Genomic DNA, 22728 nt, shown 5'->3' on the forward strand with positions numbered 1-22728 from the left:
CCATTTTCCCCCTGCGGCACTCTCCCTCAGCTACGTTGACCTCCTTGCTTGACTATCTGAGACCTAAATTATTCTCCTTCTCTGGTGGCTGTGCCATCTGCTTGGAGTGCCCTTTTCCAGGTGTTCGCTTGGCCAACTCTTTCACTGCCTTCAAGTCGTTGTATCTCAACTCGCTTGTATCCCTTCCTCTGATCCTCCTTATCCTGCTGACTTATCCTTTTATTCCTTGTAGAATTTAATATCTTCTGACAATATTTATACTTTGTTATGTTTATTGCCTGTTCCTCCACTCCTTCCAAAATGTAATCTCTTCAAGGACAAGTGTCTTAATAATGTATTCCAAATACCTCAAATAGTACTTGGTACATGGTAGGCTCTCAATAAATATTTGTTGAATCAAATGAATGAATTGATTACTATACAGCCTAAGATTTACATATTAATTCATTCTGAAGATACAACAATGAATAAGAAGACAGGATCCTGTACAAAAACTAACCGATGTTGTCTCTACCATTAGGATCTATATTAAACTGTTTGCCACTGACCACAGACAGCCCTGAGTAAAGGAACAGGGATGGTTCTAACCACATCTATTCAATTTTGGGAGAAAAGACATCTGTTGCAAGGATTTCAATGATACTTCAAGAATGTAAATTACTGCCTAATTTTTAAAAAAATTTTTTTAACGTTTATTTATTTTTGAGACAGAGAGAGACAGAGCATGAACGGGGGAGGGTCAGAGAGAGGGAGACACAGAATCTGAAACAGGCTCCAGGCTCTGAGCTGTCAGCACAGAGCCCGACGCGGGGCTCGAACTCACGGACTGCGAGATCATGACCTGAGCCGAAGTCGGCCGCTCAACCGACTGAGCACCCAGGTGCCCCAACTAATTTTTGAACTCAGAGTGAGACATGATCCTGAGCCCTTTCCCATTCTTAAGGTAATCAGTTGGTGTAAAGCTAAATCCTACCATTTGTTGGTATGTCAGCAGGCTGAACTTTAGGAGGATAATAGTCTGAGAGCCTCGTAAAACACGGATGTACAAGGAGTAAAGTAGCATAATTTCTTCTTTTCATAATGAGATTAAAACAATAGCTTCAAAAACTAGTGTCCTAGACAACCATGCTGGGTGTCTAAGTCTGGATCTCAGACGATTGCAGATGTAGGACCAGACACGTCTCAGCATTGCCTTCCCAAATGCTCAGAGAGTGGCACCAACATCTTCAGCAAGCTGTGTGCAGTCAGCATAGGTGCGGTGACACCAAGATTCATGATCTTGTCGGCCAAGTCTTCAAGGGCCACGTGAGAGGAACACTGACAATCCTTATCCTCTATCCAGTTTGCTGTAACAGAATACCATACTGGGTAGCTTCAACAATAGACATTTATTTCTTCTCGCTCTAGGAAGTCTAGACTTCTAGGGAAGTCTAAAATCAGTTAGCATGGTTGAGTGCTTGGTCCGGCCCCTGTTTCTGATTTAGAGACAGCTGCTTTCTTTCTCCACTGGAGGCGGGGGTGGGGTGGGGGGAGAGAGACCAAGCTCATAAGTGGACTAATCCCATCATGGGGGCTCTACCTTCTTGACCCCGTCTAAATGTAATTGTTTCTCAAAGGCCCCACCTTCAAATATATTGCACTGAGATTAGGCCTTCAACATATGAATCTTGAGGGGACACAAATACTCAATTCGTAAGAGTCCCCAAGAAATATCTGTGGAAATTTTCCGGGGCTCCTAGAGATTTAATGAAGAATTGTCTGGTCTGTGTCAAGTCCTGGGATTTGCTACGCCTTCTCTACCCACCTTCATCTTACTTTTGCCAGTATGTCTGATACCTCATCCACTTGAGTCTTCTTTTAGAGAAAAAAATAAAGGAAATATTTTAATATGAACTGAATATATCTAAATGGGCGACTAAGTTTTCTGCTACATTTTTCTTTCAGTAGCAAGCCATTTTTAGGAAATAATTAGGTTTATCTGACAGCAGTACTTGAAAGATTAGAAGTAATACCATATTAAAACTGCATATAACATGAAAAGTAAAAAAAAAAATGGATTCTAGAAAGAATCAGCTCAGATAATCCTATACGGGGTGTTCTATTTCTTTCTTATAATTCACTTTATTTGATAGGTACATTATTTTTAGCCTTAATCGTAGTCAATATTATAATTGGTTAGATTATCCTAGTGAATTCTTAAATCCTGGCTAAACATTTCTTTTATTATTCCATAGAATCCCTTCATTACTTGCTGGCTTGTAGAATAATCTTCATATTAAGTTAAGCAAAGAATTTTAAAGCAATATCCTTAAAGTATTTAACACATTCTAGAGGCCAATATAAGTGGCTTTAAGTTTTATGTATATTAAGCCATAATTTACATGGCTACTATTGTCTATTTACACAGACAATTTAAAATGATTGCATTTGGGGAGGCCTCTTTCAAAACGAGGGAGCTTATCCAGCAGAAACCATCAGATATTCTATCATTAATATTTTTCAGGTGCAGTTTCCAGAAGAATATATTTTATATTTTCAGCTTTAGTAATAGTTAACTTTCTTATAATAACTGCACACTCAAGATTATTTTTTTCATAATTTAGGACAACCCTAAATGGTTGTCCATCAATAAATGCATTAATATTTATCAAATGAGAAAAAAATACCTTTTAATACGCTTTTAAAATGTTCTAAATATAAGTCTTTCAAGGGGTCCCTGTGAACTATCAGACTGTTACAATGATGTAAATTATACAATAAAAGAAATCATACAGTTATTTAAATAGCACTTCTTAGAAGAATACACGATCAGAGGAAGAATACTCGAATCAGTATTTTTGTTAAAGACTTTGAAAAACAGATTGTATGCCAATAGGCCTGTATATCCTACTGGTAGTGAGAAGTACTTTTAGACTCAGATCCTTACATTGGCTTTGGAACTGGCATAAAATGAAAAGCCTTAGTTACCTTCAATATACCGTCGTCTTCCATTTCATACAACTGCTTCTTTGAAAGAATTCCAGTGACCGGAAAGAACTGTATTAATTGAAAAGAACCGAGTCAAACATAAGGTGAGTGTGGGAACAAACCTCCGAGGGAAAAAATGCCCACATTGAGGAGCCTAAGAAAGTGAAATTTCGTGTGTACATTGTTCTTTAATAATTTTTGAACACTTTTTGTATGAATGCCATTCTAAGGCACTGTTGCTGGGGTGGGGGGTGGGGGGCGGACAAAAAGATGTAAACAAACTCTAAAGCTCCTGGAGCTTATATGCAACTATTATTTCAGGTTAAGGATAGAGCCATATAAATGGTATAGAAAGAAATGTCTATCAGAGTGGAGGAAAGAAAGAGATACCATTTCTGCATAAAGAGATCAAGGAGGGTTTTATTGAGGGAACATTTAACATGCAGGGAACGAGGTGTACCAGGGTTAATTGGAAGACAGTGAGTACTCAGGGGGACTGAGCACACTAAAATAAATCTGGAAATGGAATTTGGACATGTTTGTGAAAATGACTTGGAAGGCCAGAAATCCAGAGCACCTGACCACAGCAACCAATATGTTTTTAGATTTTTTCGTGTGCAGGTTGGCACATGGGACGCAGAGTACCCATGAGTGAGTTGTGAGTTTGAGTTCAATGGGCCAGTAATAAAAGAGACAAATATCGGTGCTCTCACATTTACCATGTTGAACTGTAAAAAGACCGCTTTGTCATTTCTCTATCTGCGTTATTCATTTAATAGATATTTATTGAAAAAGTGTGACGGGCAATGGTAGGTCGCAGGGGGAATTGGTGTGGCTTCATTTATGGCTGCCTTCTTACCTTAGCTCCACTAATAATCTCTAAGCCACAGTTTCTTCTTCTGTAAAATGGGGATATGCTGCTTCCTTGCAGCTCTTATGCATGTCAGATGAGGTATTGTAAGTAAAAGCCTTATCAAGGCCTGACGTGTGGTTAGGGCTCATTTAATTCTCTCTACCCTGGCCTTTCCCAGGCTTTGCTCTCCCCCTCCCTCTGCGTCTCTTGTCTTCCCCCACTGCTAGAGCCACTTAAGCCTTCTTTATAGATTTCTCTGCTCTATAAATCTCAGAATTAAATTCAAACCTAAGCAAGAATAATTTAAGGAGTCCTTACACAATATTTGGGACTCAGCTCCAGTCATTGTCTTGGTAGTAGCCTAGCTCTGACCTTGAGTGTGTTTCTGTCTTTGGACTTTTGCCCAGTCACCTCTTTACAACTCCGGTCTTTCTAAGACCCGGCTGCTATTTTCTCCTGGCCAAACGCCACAGCCTCACTTTATCCCCTTTTTTATTGGCTCTGTTGCCCTGGACCCCGGTCTGGTGAATGGAATCTCACTACTTATTGAATGTTGCCGATGTTTAGGGCCTGTCTGTTCTTTGGTGTATTTGCCTGCTTCTGGATTGGGTCCTGGGCTTGTGCCCTTCCAAGATTTTGTTTGTTTTTATGGAACTGAGCCACCCCTCCCCATAGCAGCTTTATTAGAGCACTAACTTGGGTCTTTTGCCATGCCACTGGAATTTCCTTGGACACTGCAACTAAGGAAATATGTGATTGCCCGTGTGCAGAGGCCTGGATGGATGCTGGCATTTGTCCCTCAGTCTACCGGGATCGTCACCAGGCCTGTCCATACCCACACTATTCGTAAAGGTACAAAGGGAACCTAAGGCAAGTCCTTACACTCAAGGATTGCAGGACAAAGTAGGAGAAATGACACAAGAGTATGACTAAGTAGAGTGCAGGGCAAGATACAGTAAGTGTGTCAGAGAAGATCAAGACACTGCGAATTCACAGAAGTGAGGAATCCTATTAGGTAGACGCATTTCTAAGCTGCCAGGTTCAAAGTGACATCTGAGCTGGGATTTCAGGTTGGATATCAACAGACAGATGAAGCTACACAGATGTCAACACACAGCTAGAACATGGAAGCAACATAAAAAGCTACAGGGTACTGAGGAAAGAGTAAGTAATGGGTGGGAAGGCTGGAGAGAATCTGGTCTGGGCCTAGCTTATGGAAAATCTTAAATGCCTAGCTTGAGAAAAAGCACTTAAAGGGATGAGTATTAGAGATCAGGTGTAGTAGACAGCCACACAGGCTAGGTACTACTCAACCCCAGGAGGTCCCATTTGCATTGTGGGGGCTGGCAAACTTCTGTTTTATTTGGCCAGATAGTCGATATTTGAGGCTTTGCAGACCATGTGGTCTGTGTTGCAACTACTCAAATCTGCCTTTGCAGCCAAAAGAAGGCACAGACAGCATATAAACAAATGAGTATAGATGTGCTCCAATAAAACCTTGTTTATGGACACTGAAATTTGAGTTTCACAGCATATTATTATTTTGATTGGTTTCAACCATTTAAAAGTGTAAAAAAAAAAGGGGGGGGGGCGCCTGGGTGGCTCCCTCAGTTGAGCATCCGACTTCAGCTCAGGTCATGATTTCCTCGTTTGTGACTTCAAGCTCCGCATCGGGCTCTCTGCTGTCAGTACAGAGCCCCCTTTGGATCCTCTGCCCCCCTCTCACTCTACCCCTTCCCCGCTCATGCCCTCTCTTTCAAAATTAATAAACAGTTTTTTAATATAAAAGATGTTTTAAGGGGCGCCTGGGTGGCTCAGTCGGTTAAGCGTCCGACTTCAACTCAGGTCACGATCTCGCAGTCTGTGAGTTCGAGCACCGCGTCGGGCTCTGGGCTGATGGCTCAGAGCCCGGAGCCTGCTTCCGATTCTGTGTCTCCCTCTCTCTCTGCCCCTCCCCCGTTCATGCTCTATCTCCCTCTGTCTCAAAAATAAATAAACGTTAAGAAAAAAGATGTTTTTAGCTAATAAACATACAAAATAGGCAGCAGACCAGATTTGGCCCATAGGTTATTGTTTGCTGACCTCAATCTAGACTCCATGTGAATGATGCTCCTGGAATTAAGATACAGGGCATGATTGAAAACCATTGATGGCATTTATTAAAGACAAGCACGATACTGTCAAATCTGAATAAGAAAGAGATTAGTAAGAAGAGAGACAGAGATAAGAGATCATAGTTCAAGCTGTGTGTATCTGTGTGTGTGCATGTGCACTATTTTGGACACCGTTTTTAACTGCCATGTAGAAAGTTCCTTCTGATTTGGACTGTTTATTTTTCTATACTCTCTATTCCAAAGTGTCCACACAATGTATGGTCATCAACTTGGAACTGTGACCAGCTCTGTGAATGTCTTTTATCCACGAGAGCAGCAGAAGTGTTTCAAGAGAAGAAAAACAATCATTCTCGAGGTTGTAATCTTCGTGGGAGGTAGGAAGGAACCCAAACCCTCGAGTCAAGGCAATAGTACATAGAAGTTGTTAGCAAAAGGAAACAAAGGAGCATTCGCTTGGCAATAGCCTGGTCCTATTTTATCATAACATCACATAAAACATCCTATAAAATTCACTCACTGTGCTTTCTGTTACGCTCCATTTTAAAAGCCAGCACTTGGACATGTGTCAGAAATTTTGGTTCAGTGACCTTCTGCTTCAGAAAGCTTTATCTCATTGTTGATATGCTATCTGCATCCCAGCACGTGGCCGTGGGTATCTATTTGCAGCTGGCTTTATTCGATCCATTTCTTTTGTTCATCACCATAGAGTTATGTGGGCCAATGACTAGGCAGAAAAATTCCATGACAAAGTTCAATTAGCAGATTTTTATATGGATTTTTGTGGGTTGGTTACCACAGTACTGACTGGTTCCTGGACTCTAATATTTTAGGCTGTAATCGATCTGTGACCTTTCACTGACCATATAGGTGTTCCTAATGTTTCGTGTGTGTATAATACTATTACTAGCAGCAAGAAACGTTTTCTGAACTAGAGTCATAGGGGGAGCTTCTGTAGAGGCCCATCTGTTTAATGTAGGAAATACTTGTCTATCAGACATAGATACATGCAGGCAGAATGAGCTTTCTCAGAAAATAAATGGCAGGCTGAGTTAAAAAGAACCTCTCTATAGGGACAGTTTGTCACTTTAAAACAGGTGACTTGGACTCTTTCTGTCATGATGCTGTAGATTTCACTGAGTTTTCCAGAGAACCCAAAGCATATTTTAATAGAATTCACACGTTTGAGTATTTTGCATGACATCTATTTATAAGATTACGCCTGCTATTGACGACATTTTTTGCATACGGAAAAATGATCAATAATCATGATTATCATTATTACCATTAAAATTTTACCATCACGAGCAATCTTGAGGTGACTTACAAAATAACTACATGTACGTTCAGTACCGTTTGATGTCTGACAACAAATATACACATTAATTAGCCAAATCTGTAAAAATTGATGTCTTTGAAAGACTTTGATATCACCTCAAATACATGGTAATGAAACTTCTCAAATAGCTGACAGTTGGCCAGTATTATACCCTGTCCTAACTACACATCCATCCTTGGAACATAGGGTCGGCTTTGTGGCCTAGTAGCTGATCTAGGTAGATGCTCTCTAGCAACAGAGCATCAGATACCACAAGAGCCGCCAAACTTGTGCTTTGGGTAATCTTTAATGTTTAACATATATCATAATTTCCTTTGCATTTTCTTCATACTCCGTACATAGAAAATACATCAGTGCTGATACGTAAACAGCTCCTTACTTCGCTGCTTAGGCATCTCAGCCGTTAAGCAAGCAAGACTGGACATGGTACCGTTGTTTATGGCTCTAACAATGTTGATGTAGAACAGCATAATTCGTTATATCTCATCCAGACAGGCTTTCTAGGTTTCATACTGCATTATTTATGTACTTGCATTTGAACAGTCGCCTAAATATGGTAATTCTGCTTGCAGACTTTTGTAGTGGAAACTAAAAAGTCTCGCTAATACAAGCAGGGTAGGTATTATTTTCCCCATTTGGTGGATTTGAAAACTGAGACCCAGAGGTAATGATTGATTTACTCAAGGCAACATGGATAGTGACTGATTCAACAAGATCTATGCTCAGCTCTGCTGGATCCTACTCCTGTGCTCTCTCCATCTTAAGGAAGCCATTCCAAAGCTGGCTGTTGTGCGAAACTTGAGAAGTGCTCACCAATGCCCAGGGTTCCTTTCCTTGAAGGGCCCTTAGAAGACTATACTTCCCAACCAGCCTTCTTATAGTTAAGTGGGACCATGGAACTAGCTGACCATTGGACCATGAGCAGAAGTGATGTATGTCCCTTCTGGCCTGAGTTATGTAAAAGACTCTGTGGGACCTTTCAACACAATCTCCTTCCTTTTGGGGGCAAGCATGGCGGCTATATGTTGACCGATTGGGGCCATGAGCTACAATGAGCCTGGACTCCTGAGTCACTGCATGGAGGAGAACCATCATGGTTAGTCACCTGACTTAAACAGACTTTGAGGAAGAAAGAAGCTATCTCAGTTAAGCCACTGAGTTTTGGGCTTGTGAGTCAAGGCAGCACAAGCTCAGCCTATTCTACTAAAACCCATCTAGATCCTCTCTACAGATGCTATCAACAGATGCTATCACCATTATCTCCCACTATGATGTTGGGAGGGAGTACAAAAATTATACTTTGGCACTACTGAGAAAATAAAGCAGAAGGTAATATCAGGGTGCCTGGGTGGCTCAGTCGGTTAAGTGTCAGGTCATGATCTCACAGTTCGCGAGTTTGAGCCCTGGGTCGGGCTCTGTGCTGGCAGCATGGAACCTGGATTCTGTGTCTCCCTTTCTCTCTGCCCCTACCTCACTCATGCTCTGACTCTCTCTCTCTCTCTCTCTCTCTCTCTCAAAAATAAATAAACATTTTTTAAAAAAAGAAGGTAATAGGGATTGGTAAAAAATTAGTTGCCACAATTTAAAAATCAATGGTCAAGGAAGGACTCACTTAAAAGATAACATTTGACCAATAAGTCAAAACCATGCAGATAAATCTGCAGGAAACACAGTCTCAGCAAAAGGGAATGGTCACGTTTCTGACATTTGAGGAGTAGCAAAGAGGCCAGTGTAGCTGGAATACAGTGACTGGGGGAAGACAGTAATGAGAAATGGAGTCAGAGAGTTAAGAAGAAAGAGGCATATCATGGACAGCTTTGTGGGCTGTTATAAGGACTTTGGCTCTTACTCTGAGGGAAAGCAGAAACCACCGGGAAGTGTAGTGACATAGTTTAATTTATATTTTTAAAAGATTGTTTGCTAAAAGCCTATTTATGACATTAAACAGTTATTTACATTGGATGATGTTGTTGCAATACAACCCTGATTTCAGGATGTGGGGTTTGGACACATGACTAATTCACACCAAACCGACGCTGGTGGTATTAACTCACACTGCAAATTATATGGATGACAATCAGACCTCTATCAAGGTTCCCAGTGACACCCTAGACTACAGTGCCCTTATTTGAAACACTTGCCATAAAGCTATCAAAGAAATGCTTGCAAGAGTCCTTATTCTCCTGAACCTCCACTGTAAATCATCAAAAATACTTGCATATAATTTCAAACCAGCACTTTGAAGCACTGAAACCAGCGCTTGAAGTGTCCTAGGCAATGACAGAATGAAGACATTAATCTTCCAAACTCTTTGCTTTGTCATTTCCATCTGGATATTCAAAAGACACTTTTTGGCTCAGTGTCTCCCAAAATGGAACCATTCTCCACTCGCACCAGTCTACTACTCCAGAACTTAGGCCCACTGGATTCCTGGTCTTTGTTCAGAAAACCCTTATTACTCTAGTAGCTCGAGTCAGAAACCCCAGAGATTGCTAACCATTTCTAGAAAGTTCTTTGTCCTACACAATTCAACCCTTTCCCCCTCACTTTCTCCAGTGCAACCTCGAATCCAGCCCGTGTTCCCTCTCATGCAAATTGCTGGAACAGTCCATAATGGATCTCCTAGGTCCCATTCTTTGCACACAGCTACACGAAGTATCTTTCTAAAACACGAATCTGATTGTGTCACTCCCCTCTTTGCAAGGATGAGCTAAACTCTTTGGACTTAAAGATCCCGTACCATCAAGTTCCCGCGTGCATTTTTAGCCACATCTCTTGTCACTTCTAGATTGCAATTTTTACAGCAGCTACACAAGATTGCTTGTTGTATTCCAAAATCCTAAGCTACTTCACACATCTGTGACTTGGCACGTGCCCTCTGCTGGAATATCGTTTCACCTTGTCTGGCAAATTCCTACCACTTTCAGCCTCTGCTTATAGGTCATACCATCTGTGAAGCCTTCCCCGACCCGGCCTCCAGGGCCCCTCAGATGTAACTGTATTTCAGTGGTGCCTTAGAACTCATATCTGTTGCCCACACCACACAATACTTTATATGCCAAGCCCCTGAGACAGAGGGAAAGGATATATATAGTAGGTGATTAGTCCACGTTGAATGAATTAATAACTCTAAATACCATTCTGACTCTATTGCCTGGTGTTAATATAATTAAGGGGATGTCACATCTGTATGCTGACCCGCATCCTGTGCTGCTCAGTGGGTAGAAAAATGGCATTGTGTTACCACATCCTTCTTGAGGGAGAATGTAGTAATTTCTTTAAGTAGTTTGTTGGGTAAGTTGATTTAAAAAAACACTAATTTTGAATTTGTTTTTGCTCAGGTTTCTGGGTTGGTTGGGTTTTTTTTTTTTTTTTTTTGGCTTTGTATTGCTTCAGATTGACTTATTTTTGTAATTCTTTGGCTTGCAGCTGATGTTATTAAATGATTACCATTCTTCTTAGGGCTGACCTCATTTTCTTGTCCAGTGGACGCTTTGACTATGAAGGGGAAACCTGTTGAGAAAAATCAGCCTCTAGCTTCTTGGTTCCTACGGGGATCTGAATTCTAAAAGTGTGTAAAAATAGACTTGAGTTAAGAGAGCAGCTACTCTAAAAGTAATAATCAGTGGGAAAAAAGTAAAGATGCTTGATATTTTAAGGGACTACATTTTAATGATACCACATTGTTTAGTATTTATATTTTGTTCTTTTTTTTTTTTTTCTTATTACAGGATAGCGTATGTTCTATTGGGACATTGCTGTTTTTGCCTCATTAACTTGAAAGCCCTCTCTAGTCAGCATAAGGCATGTTTGGATGATGACTGCAATAATCTGCTGTTAGAACTGGTGGCTGAGTCATCTGTTTTTACAGGATGGTAGTGTGAAGAACTGAGTCATACATCTCATGTCAAAATTGAGTGTGAATTTTAAAGTCAAACGTAAAATGAACCCTTGAGCGTACTCAAGTGAAAATCACGGCAACCCGAGGGCTGAGGGTTTTTGTAGCTACTATTTGATTTTTGACCCAGTTGTATTATTATAGTCCTTGTATTTTCATGCAGCAAGTGGAAAAATCCAAGCTCAGAACTCACTAGCACTGTTATGAAAAGGATGATATTAGAAATGATTTGAGTTTTTCTGTGATTGTCTGTAAACTGTGATCCTTTGCTCATTATGGGCTTATATTCTTGTACAGTCATCAGTGGTCTAGTGCTTAAATGAGGGGTTAGTGTCATTTTGGCAAGTGGGCACCCACCTAGATCGGGTAGGGAGCCTACAAAGGTCAGTGCACCTTTTGGGCCTGTTTCTCTTCCCTAAAATGGAAGGATTCCCAGGCTGGGCACCTGGGTCAGGTATCCAAGGTATGATTCGGAGCATAGAACACACTGATGATAGAAACGTGTGGAGAGCTGCTTCAGACCAAGAACACCAAGCTCATTCTGCTGTTGCACCATGATTTAACTCTAACTAGGACCAGAAAATCTTCTTTGGGGAATTTGAGTTTGAAAATGTAGCTGCCCGGGGGCATCTGAGTGGTTCAGTCAGTTAAGCAACCGACGGTTGGTTTCCGCTCAGGTCATGATCTCATGGTTTGTGGGTTCAAGCTCCATGTCGGGCTCTGTGCTGACAGCACAAAACCTGCTTGGGATTCTCCCTCTCCCTCTCTCTCTGCCCCTCCCCCACGTGCTTTCTCTCTCTCTCTTCCCCTCCCTTCTCTCTCTCTCTCTCTCTGGCTCTCTCTCAATAAATAAATAAACTTTAAAAAGAAAAATGTAGCTACCTGTACAGTCCACCTTTAGGTCTTTTTAAAGCTTATTTTCTCTGTCACCTTCTTAGCATTGACCCAGGATGCTTTGGAAAATACAGTGCAATGATGGTTGTAGAATTTGTGAATCAAAAAATGCAATGAAACATCATTAATGTATAGTGGAGGGAAAGTCCCCTAAATATCAGAAGAATGTCACACAGTTCATCAGCTGTTTCTGTCTAGAGAATACTTAACATAGTACAGATTAATTAGATTAAGGGCATGTTGATGACAAGGTGACTGTTGGCTAGAGGCAAGGGGACATTGAAGGTGGGTGAAGTAAAGGCAGTGGATTAGGAGTCAAGTCTAGTTAGGGTACAGAATGAAGCCTTTGAATTTCTCACAAGCCCCTTTTCTAGATTGGGAAGGGGATCCGAAGCCTCATATCAGCAGAGTGATTGCCTTTGGGGCCTGGATGGTGTTTTGACTGTTAGCACAAGGGGGCTTATTGAGATGGTGGCAAAGATCTACATGTTGATGAGTAGGGGTTTACATGACATATGCATAAAATCATTCATCAAGCAGTATTTTTAATATTTATGTACTTTGCTTATGTAAGTTATACCTACACACACACACACACACACACACACACATGCACACACACACACACAACAAACAAAACAGATGGGATAGAACTGTGCAGGACCTTGATTTTATACTTCTCCCAAGAATAAATAGTTCCTAATGCAGCATTACCGCCATTTCTTCTCTCACATCTCCAAAAAAGCATTAAAAACACTTTTTTTTTCTAATCTTAACCTAGTTTCTTCAGAATGTACTCTTTCGTACTATGTAGACAATAGCTTCCTTTTATTTTCTTAAACAGCAGTTCACAATTACCTATGTGACTCTGTCATTGCCCTCAAACTCAGTCTCAGAACTTTATGATCCTATTGGCTTAATATAACTTAATAGGAATGATAATGATAATAGGTCCTGTTTATTAAGTGCTTATAAAGTTCCAGGGACCTGGTTACATACCTACTTATTTGATTTTCATAACAACCTTAGGAGTTCAATACAATAAATATGTGCATTTTTCTTGCAAGAGAAAAATGAAGTTTAGGGAGATTGAACAGCCAATACATGGTCACATTGTGAAATATGGCAGAAATTTAGTTTTGTCTGTTATTAAAGCACAATCTTAAGCTTTCTGGAATGTACCACCTCCCAGCAGCCTCCAAATGCTCATGGAGAGGCACATCTTAATTGCAGTTCAAGCTTGTATGGCTTTTTACTTGCTTGGAGATAAAGAATTTTGGAGGAAACGTTAATTCTAAATAATGTACCATACCTTGGCGACCATGAGGCACTGTATGCAAAACAAAGTGTAATTAATAGCATCAAAGCCATAAATGTTTAGCAAAGAAGGGCCATTGTTTTCTTTCTAATTTCACCTCTGAGCTGTGTTTTAATTCACATTAAATTTCTACTTTACGAAAGTTTTTTTCCTTTGAGCATGAACATTTAAAAAATAGTTTATCTGCCAGAAATGCAAAATATTACTCAAATACATCCTAACTTCTTAAACAGGGCACACCTTCCACCAAATATTAATCTCTTCTTGACCCTTGGACACCATTAAGATGCGCTGCACTCTTCGATCCTAATCAGAATGCCCCAAGGTGATATGAGGCTCTTCTGGGTTTTCTTTACTGGATTTATCCGTATTATTTTATTATATTCCAAAATTATAATTCTGTCATCATTCTTAACACCTGTCACCTCAGGTAGTTACCAAAAGGTTTTTTTTTTCCCTTGTAATGAGAACTTGTAAGATCTGCTCTGTTAGCAGCTTTCAAATACACCATACAGCATTAATTATAGTTATTTCATTTCCTTTGTGTATGTACTCAGAAATGGGATTGCTGGATATGAAAGCTCCACTGCTAATTTTTTGATGATCCTCCATACTGTTTTCCATAGTGGCTGCACCAATTTACATTTCCACCAGCAGTGCACCCAGAGAACTTTCCCTTTCTCCACATCCTCGCCAGCATTTATCTCTGGTCATGTTGATGATGACCATTCTAACAGGCATAAGGCGATATCTCAGAGTGGTTTTGATTTGCATTTCCCTGATCAGTCATGTTGAGCACCTTTTCATGTACCTGTTGGCCATCTGAATAACCTCTTTGGGAAAGTGCCTATTCAGGTCCTTTGCCCATTTTTAATCGGATTATTTTCTTTTTCGTTATTAAGTTGTATGAAGTCTTCATATATTTTGGATATTAACCTGTTATCAGATGTATGATTTGCAAATATTTTCTCCCATTCTGTAGGCTGCCTTTTCATTTTGTTGATTTTGCAATATGGAGTTCTTATAGCTGTGTTTTATCTCCTACTCACTTTTTTTCACAGTTGGCCTTATGCAATTTTATTGAATTTTCTGCTTCACAACTCCTTTGGGCTAACAAAAATGTTAATAGAAAAATAACAGAGCTAAAAATACAGATAATAGAGCCTTTTAGAATAGTTTGAAAAAAATAGTTTGAAAAATTGGGGGGAGTTGAAACGTTCTTCTATTTAAAAAAAAAGTTGGGGCGCCTGGGTGGCTCAGTCAGTTGAGCGACCGACTTCGGTTCAGGTCATGATCTCACAGTTTGTGAGTTTGAGCCCCGTGTCGGGCTCTGTGCTGCCAGCTCAGAGCCTGGAGCCTCCTTCAGATTCTGTGTCTCCCTCTCTCTCTGACCCTCCCCACTCATGCTCTGTCTCTCTCTGCCTCAGAAATAAATAAACATTAAAAAAAATTTAAAAAAGTGCACATTTAGGTTTTTTGTCCCACCTCCTTTTTGTATGGATTCGTAGAATTTAGATTTTTCTAAAGGTACTTTTTCTTCTTTGTATCCTATGCTTTAGTTGTTTTGGTTACCTGAAATATGTAATATCCAGACAAGTGCTTTATGGTGATTTTAAAAAAATGCTACTTTCTCAGGAGCAAGCTGATGGTTTCTGTCAGCTCCTTATTAGATGCCTTAAATCTCCAAGAGGGCACAGCAGTGAATGTTCAAGAGTGGTCTCCAGGCAACGGGATCCCTGGCAGTTACTGCAGAGAGAGGACACAAAAGTGAACAGAAATGAGATGAGACGGTTAGTTTGAAGAAAGGAAGAATTCAGCAGAAATGTAGATGTATTTGAGATATATATAGATATATATCAGAACTTTCTAGTATCTTGGAGATAGGTGTTGAGAGAAAAATTTTAATCTAGGATTTATTTCTTAAGTTAGATGACATTTTTAATCATTTATTCAGGACTTGTTTAATAGCATTTACATTTTTATCAGTACAATGTAATGCAGAATACTCTGAAAATATCATTTTGATTCAATTTGATCCAATGCTCAAGTGACTTTTATCCTTTTTAAAGACTAAAATAAGCAGTTTAGGAAGGTGGGACGTACATGTTTCAAAGTGTGTCCCACGGCGAAAGAACAGACTCTAAATTATGTCACTAGTATCCAAAATAAAAGAAGTCCCTGAATATTCTCTCCATTATAATAGGATCTCCAAGGGCTTTTAATGGTGATAAAATTGCCCTACTGAAATTAGGATCCACCTACTTTTATTTTCATTGTTCACTTACCTCCAGAATTGAGTATAAAACAGACACCTCTAACTACAGCACATACACTGAGACCATATTTGGGGAAAAAAACAAACATTTGGGGAAAAAAACTAACATGTGAATAAAGAATAAAAAGAAAAAAAAATTATCACAAAAAATATTTATCTATAAGAGCACAGCACCATCTGTTCCACATGGTATTAAAGATCAGAGAATTTATTTCACCTTATTGTATTTTTTCAGGAGTAGAATTTAGTGATTCATCACTTATGTGTAACACCCAGAGCTCATCCCAACAAATGCCCTCCTTAATACCCATCACCCATTTGGCCCATCCCACTACCTAACACCCCTCCAGCACCCCTCAGTTTGTTTTCTGTATTTAAGAGTCTCTTATGGTTTGCCCCCCTCTCTGTTTTTATCTTATTTTTGCTTCCCTTTCCCATGTTAATCTGTTTTGTTTCTTAAATTCCACATATAAGTGAAATCATATAATATCTTTCTCTGACTAACTTATTTCCCTTAGCATAAACACTCTAGTTCCATCCACAGTGTTGCAAATGGCAATGGCAAGATTTCATTCTTTTTGATCACCAAGTAATATTTCAGTGTGTGTGTGTGTGTGTGTGTGTGTGTGTGTGCCATATATTTTTATCCATGTCAGTCTATGTAAATTTGGGCTCTTTCCATAATTTGGCTATTGTTGATAGTGCTGCTATAAATATTGGGGTACATATGCCCCTTTGAATAAGCATTTAAAAAATTTTTTTTAGGGGTGCCTGGGTGGCTCAGTTGGTTAAGCGGTTGACTTCGGCTCAGGTCATGATCTCACGGTCTGTGAGTTCGAGCCCCGCATCAGGCTCCATGCTGACAGCTTGGAGCACTCTGTCTTTCTCAAAAGTAAATACACATGATGTTTATTTACTTTTGACAGAGAGAGAGAGAGAGAAAGAGAGAGAGAGTGCACGCGCATGAGTGGGGGAGGGGCAGAGAGAGAGGGAGACACAGAATCTGAAGCAGGCTCCAGGCTCCCAGCTGTCAGCACGGAGCCCAACGCGGGGCTCAAACTCACAAACCTGAGAGTGACCTGAGCTGAAGTTGATGCCCAACCAACTGAGCCACCCAGACGCCCCTTGAATCAGCATTTTTGTACCCTGTGGATAAATACCTAGTAATGCAATTGCTTGGTTATAAGGTAGCTCTATTTTTAATTTTTTGAGGATTTAAACATTAAAATTAGCTACAGCCCACTGGTGCATTACAACATAAAGACAAACAATATGGGAGAGAAAATAAATTTTTCATTAAATATATGATGAATGGACCTAGACAGCACTTTAAAGTATACAAGGAATTGGAGCCCTCTCAAAGAAAAGACAGACACTGCCATATCTAATGTTTCTGGGTGCAAAGACCAAGAGAAATTGTAAAGGCCAAAATAATTTAATATTTCCAGTTTGCTGGAGGGCTTTACAGCCTGGAATAATTAGTGTGCAGGAAAGAAACAGTGACTTTAACTTTCTTTTAAAATGCTCAGATTCATAAATAACATATTCGTCTCTTATTGCTCTATAAATGTAACTTACTACTGTCAAACTTGCTGTGCCTTTTCATCTGCTCCCCGACTATCCTCCAAAGCAAGCAATATTCATATCTCCATTTCATCTTTTTTGCAAGACCAACAACAATAAAAGCAGTTATCAAATTTATACACAGCAGATGAATTCTGCCCATGCCGCATTTTGAACTGGGGAGGAAAGTATCTTTGATCTCTTTGCCTTGGTTTTATTTCTGAACATCTCTGTCTTTAGTCCCTTGCCTTCCTGTACAGACTATTCTAAAATTTCAAGGCATACATTACATCGTGGGTATGTGAACCACTGCTTTATTTTAAAAATTTAGCTAGATTTTTTAAGATGCAACGAATATCTCTCTATTCATGTGTTTACGGTCATGGGCGGTCAGGTTTTGTTTTTGCTTTATTTTGTTTTGCTTTATTTTTCCACTTGGATAGTATGTATATTCCTTTCTACCCTAACTCATTGAGGTATTACGGCAAGCAAGCCACGATCCTTTTGCTGCATGAATTTCCCATGTTTATTAAAATATCCTGGGGCGCCTGGGTGGCGCAGTCGGTTAAGCGTCCGACTTCAGCCAGGTCACGATCTCGCGATCCGGGAGTTCGAGCCCCGCGTCAGGCTCTGGGCTGATGGCTCAGAGCCTGGAGCCTGTTTCCGATTCTGTGTCTCCCTCTCTCTCTGCCCCTCCCCCGTTCATGCTCTGTCTCTCTCTGTCCCCCCAAAAATAAATAAACGTTGAAAAAAAAAATTTAAGTTGCATAGTCTGTGGTACGTTTATCGAAGCCTGAGTTGACTAAGACACTGCTCTGTACTTGCTGGGGTGCAAATTCCCCACACCCAGCCCTTTCCCCCTCCCTCTCTGCACTGCCACAGACCCCCTTTCTGCCAAAAAGTACTGCATTTTGTTCCTTTTTCCTCCCTTTCCAGTTTCTCTTCCCATTCCTCAAGACCATGATTCTTCTTCAGCCAGTCTGATCCACTCACTGATATTTTGGCATCCCATGTGCATTCAGACCCAGCATCTTTTCACTAATATAGCCTCTTGCTTGGCTGTCCAACCTCATTTCTGGCCTCTCACTCACAAATGCCCCTGGATTCTGCTCTACAGACCTTTTTCAGTGTCCCAAATGCACTGTATTTCCGCCTCATGTGTCTTTTTCTTGCCTTGTTGTATTAGTTACTTGTGGATGCTATAAAAAAATTACCAAAAACTGTTGCTTAACAGAGAACAACAGAAGTTTGTTCTCATATTTCTGGGGGCAGAAATCCAAAATCGAGGTGTATGAAGGACCATGCTTCCTCTGATGGCTGTAAAGGAGAATTCTTCCTTGCCTCTTCCAGTTTCTCATGGCTGTCGACATTCCTTGGGCTCATGTTCAAACTTCTGTCTCCATGGTCACATTGCCTTCTCTTCTTCGGTCTGCCAAATCTCCCCTATGTGTCTCTTATAAGGATACTTGTCATTGGATTTAGAATCCATTTAGGTAATCCAGGGTCATCTCGTGATCTCAAAATCCTTAATTTAATTACATTTGCAAAGACTCTTTCCAAATAAGGTAACGTTCACAGGCTCTGGGAATTGGGACATGGACATGATCTTTTGGGGACCACCATTCCAACCACTATGCTTGCCCATTACTTCCCTCGTCTCTTTTGCAACCTTCCGAGTAGCATCTCTGTCTCCATTTTTGCCTCCGCTCCATATTCTCTGACATCTTCCTGAAACACAACTCTATTCCTGCTGCCAACCCTTCTGCTTTATAGTTTCCCCTTTACCATGGCTTTCAAAGCCCTTCATGATCTCATCCCAGTTTAGCTCACCAAACTTGTGTGCAGCCACTAGTCAGATATCTTCCTGCCGTCAAAACTGTATACAGTGCTTGCTGTACTGAACTTTTCTGTTTTGAAATATGCCCTGTTCTCTCTCTTGCTTTTCCACAGGTTGTTTCTTCTTCCTGAGTACTTTCTTTTCATCCTGGGCTAACTCACCTTTCAAACCTCATTTTAATTACCACTTCCTTGATATTTCTTACTGTCTTTTTGTTTAGTTGTCTTTCTTTCCTGGTAGAGAGGCCACTCAGACACCTTCTATGTCACTGTTGTGTCCACAGCTTCTAGACGTATACCTGAATAGGTACTTCATCCATAGATGATGAATACATGAAGAGATATATCCATCACACTTTTCCAAGAACTTATCAAATGTAAAAGATGGAAATCTTGTACAGCTGATGACAAATTTAGCTGCTCAAATTTCAAACCAAATGAAAATATGACACAGGTGAAATAAAGAAAGTAAACGTGAGATTCAATGCAGACTTTCTAATTCAATGGAGAGCATAAAATCAATATATACACCTGGGTCTCCCTAAAAAAACCATGTTTTGCTTGGCTTTCAGTGTAGAAAAGAATATGTATTTCTTATGTTTTAAAACACAACATTCAGGCACCTTGATCTTAAATTGATTGATCCCCCAAAAAGCAATTATTAGTTTCACATTGTCATAATGTTGTTGTCAGGGACAGTATGTATGACTCCTTCTCAGGTTGGTCATGTGACATGAGCCACACTTCACTGAGTCCATGGCATTTTAATAACTTGAACTTAAAATAGTAAAAGACCAAATTATATTTGTTAGCCTCATGTGGTGCAAGAACTTCCCTTAGGGAATGATACGAGAAGCAAACTATCTTCTAGTAGCAAAAGGGAAAAAAGAGGTCAAGATTTATGGAATGGAGCTGAAAGGCTTAATGGCTACTTTTCTTTGTAGGCATGCTTCTCACAGCACTCCTGCTAGCTGATTTGCTTTTAAAAAATGACCTTGTCTGTCTTATAGATTAAAATCCAAATTCTTGTTAATGGTTTATTTTATGTTCTGTGACTTGAGTGATAGAAGATTGATAAAACAGTCTTTGAAATCACAAAATGGTGAATTGATTGGCATAATCCCAAACTGTTTGCATGAAATCAGTTATTGGTGCTGTTCCCTAAAACTTTTTATGATTTATATTTCCTAATGAGGGTACATTGGTGAGAAAGGATCATTTTTAAATTAAACCTGAGCAGATGTGTGAATATTTTAAGGACCATTCAAAATTATTAAGACTGCCGACTTTGACTTTAAGTTAAGAAGAAAAAATAGAAAGTTTTGGTGCCGATGCAACTTAGTTACATAAGCTGAGTATTCTTTAGTAACCTCTGTACATCATCAAAAGCAAATAATTAATATGTCACTGTCCAATCAATACCTGTCGTTACCAGCAGATAGTTTTGAGTTTGTCATCTCACTGAACCTTAGCAGTCCAAAAACAGGAGAAATCTGAGTAACGGTTATAAATGACTATAGGAAATTAAGGGTCACCTTCCCATTAAGATTCATTCACATCTGGTAGGAAACTGATCTCCCTTGCTAAATGTGGGTTGATCATAAATAGAATAGGACATTGAAACAATGGGATTGAATCAGTATGGCAATTTCTAGATTGCCGGGCTAAATTTTCTCCTCATTTGGGAAACAGCAATCTGCCTATTTTCATAGTCCAACATCTCTTTTAATGGCTATACATGTAAAGGTTGCAAGCATTGTTTAATTTCTGTACCACTTTATTAATGTTTTGCTAATTTTGTATATAAACAATCAAATACTTTTCTCTATTGAATATTAATTTTGTAGGGGCGCCTGAGTGGCTCAGTCGGTTGGGTGGCCGACTTCGGCTCAGGTCATGATCTCGCGGTCCGTGAGTTCGAGCCCCGCGTCGGGCTCTGTGCTGACAGCTCAGAGCCTGGAGCCTGTTTCAGGTTCTGTGTCTCCCTCTCTCTGACCCTACCCCGTTCGTGCTCTGTCTCTCTCTGTCTCAAAAATAAATAAACGTTAAAAAAAATTAAAAAAAAAAGAATATTAATTTTGTAACTTCTTTCCACACTTTAAGTGCATTTAGTAGATTTGAGAATCTGAAATAGGACTGAAAAGAAAATAATAATATCATTCATAACAGCACTCCATCCATTTAACTTCTGTAAATGAAAATGTGTTGACTTAAACTACTGTCTCTGTTTTGTTGAGAAATTGTTGCTAAAATCACCTTTTTTCCTCAGTTCCACATCACTGAATCCACCTGACTTTTCCCCTGGGCTCCTTCACCTCCTGAACCAATTTCAACTGAGGCAGAAAGTCCTTAAGCAGCTTTAAACCCTCTTTGTTACACTTTGTCATTGATTACCAACTTTGACTCATATTAGCACCACCAGGGGAACATTAAAAATATAACCCCTAGCTGGATTTCATCCCCAGGGATTCTGATTTAATTGATTTGGGTTAGGGCTTGGGCATCAGTATTTTTGTGATGTAATTTAAATCTAATGCGAATCCAGAGTTGACTGCAGCCTTCATTCCAAGACAAAATGAGACTGGCTTTCATATTCTATACCAAGTCAGGTGCCCTGTGGGGCCTATTCAGCTCTACAATTCTGGGAGCCTACAATTCTGGCTCCTTGGAAGTTTCATCTCTCTTGGAAGGTAGTCTTTCCAGGACCCACCCATGGGCTTTATTTTGTTTCCTGAGTTGGAACTCCTTACAATGTCTCTTTCTATCATCAAGATTCTTGCCCCCAAAACAGAATTTCAGAGAGGTCAAGTCACAGAGCTCATTGATAATGGAGACGGGATTCAAAAACTGGTATGCTGATTTCATATCCTGTGCTCTGACTCACACCAGTGCATTAATCAGGATAATTTTGCAGAAACTGATAAACCCTGAAATCTCAATGGCTTGGCCCAACACCATTTTATTTCTTGATCACATCAGCAGCTCACCTGCGTGGCTGTCTCAAGCCATGCCTCCTCAGTGACTCAGCCTCCTCCCATATTGTGAGCTTACCATCCCAGAATCCTTTGCTTCCAGTCACATAGACAGGCTAGGGTGGAAGAGGTGAAGAAGAAACACCAAATCTTAACTAACCTTGACAGGAAGTGATGCATCGTTCCCGTTAAGATTCTGTCGGGAAGAATTATTCACACAGTCCCTCCCCTCCAAACTGCAGGAGAAGATGAGAAATGGAGAGGAGCACGTGGCTGTTACTATTCCTGCAGCAACTGCCTGCCTTAGGTGCCTCTGCGGAACGAAAGATTATTTCCTTAATCTCCTGTGGCTGTGTTGCTCTTTATTGGATCTGCTTCTTTCTGTCCAATCAGCATTAATTTGTCAGAAGAATTGTTAAAGAAGAATCTTTAATCTACAGTAATGACTTACACTGTAATTTGCCATTCTGCCTGTCCACACAGGCAATAGAAGTTACTTGAGTAAGTATAGGTATTCTGCCAGGCTGCACAGTTTACATTGGCCAGTTTTCTTCTTGCCGGTAGAATTGTTATTTCTCAGGCCACTCCTCCTGCCTTTAGTTTTTCCTAATAGATGGGATAGGATGAAGTTTGCCTGACTTCTGAGACATGCAAAAAGATGGTTCACTCAGGTGGTTCAAACCAGGCATAATTCCTTCCCTG

At 40.1% G+C, this 22728-nt stretch overlaps 1 protein-coding gene and 1 long non-coding RNA gene across 2 annotated transcripts in view; one reads left to right on the forward strand and one right to left on the reverse strand.

Annotated features, from left to right (window-relative positions):
• LOC123610677 overlaps positions 1-8676 on the reverse strand; it is a 48452-nt gene extending 39776 nt beyond the window's left edge. The window contains exons 1-2 of the long non-coding RNA XR_006718243.1: positions 6452-8676; positions 2968-3036 (exon numbers count right to left, since the gene is read on the reverse strand). This is a non-coding gene — a long non-coding RNA (uncharacterized LOC123610677). The remainder of the gene's footprint in view (positions 1-2967; positions 3037-6451) is intronic.
• Positions 1-22728, forward strand: part of CYYR1 (cysteine and tyrosine rich 1) — a 103657-nt gene that overhangs the window by 47483 nt on the left and 33446 nt on the right. The gene's annotated exons all lie outside the window — the stretch shown is intronic.

Source organism: Leopardus geoffroyi, chromosome C2 (assembly GCF_018350155.1).
Source record: "Leopardus geoffroyi isolate Oge1 chromosome C2, O.geoffroyi_Oge1_pat1.0, whole genome shotgun sequence".
NCBI lineage: Eukaryota > Metazoa > Chordata > Mammalia > Carnivora > Felidae > Leopardus > Leopardus geoffroyi.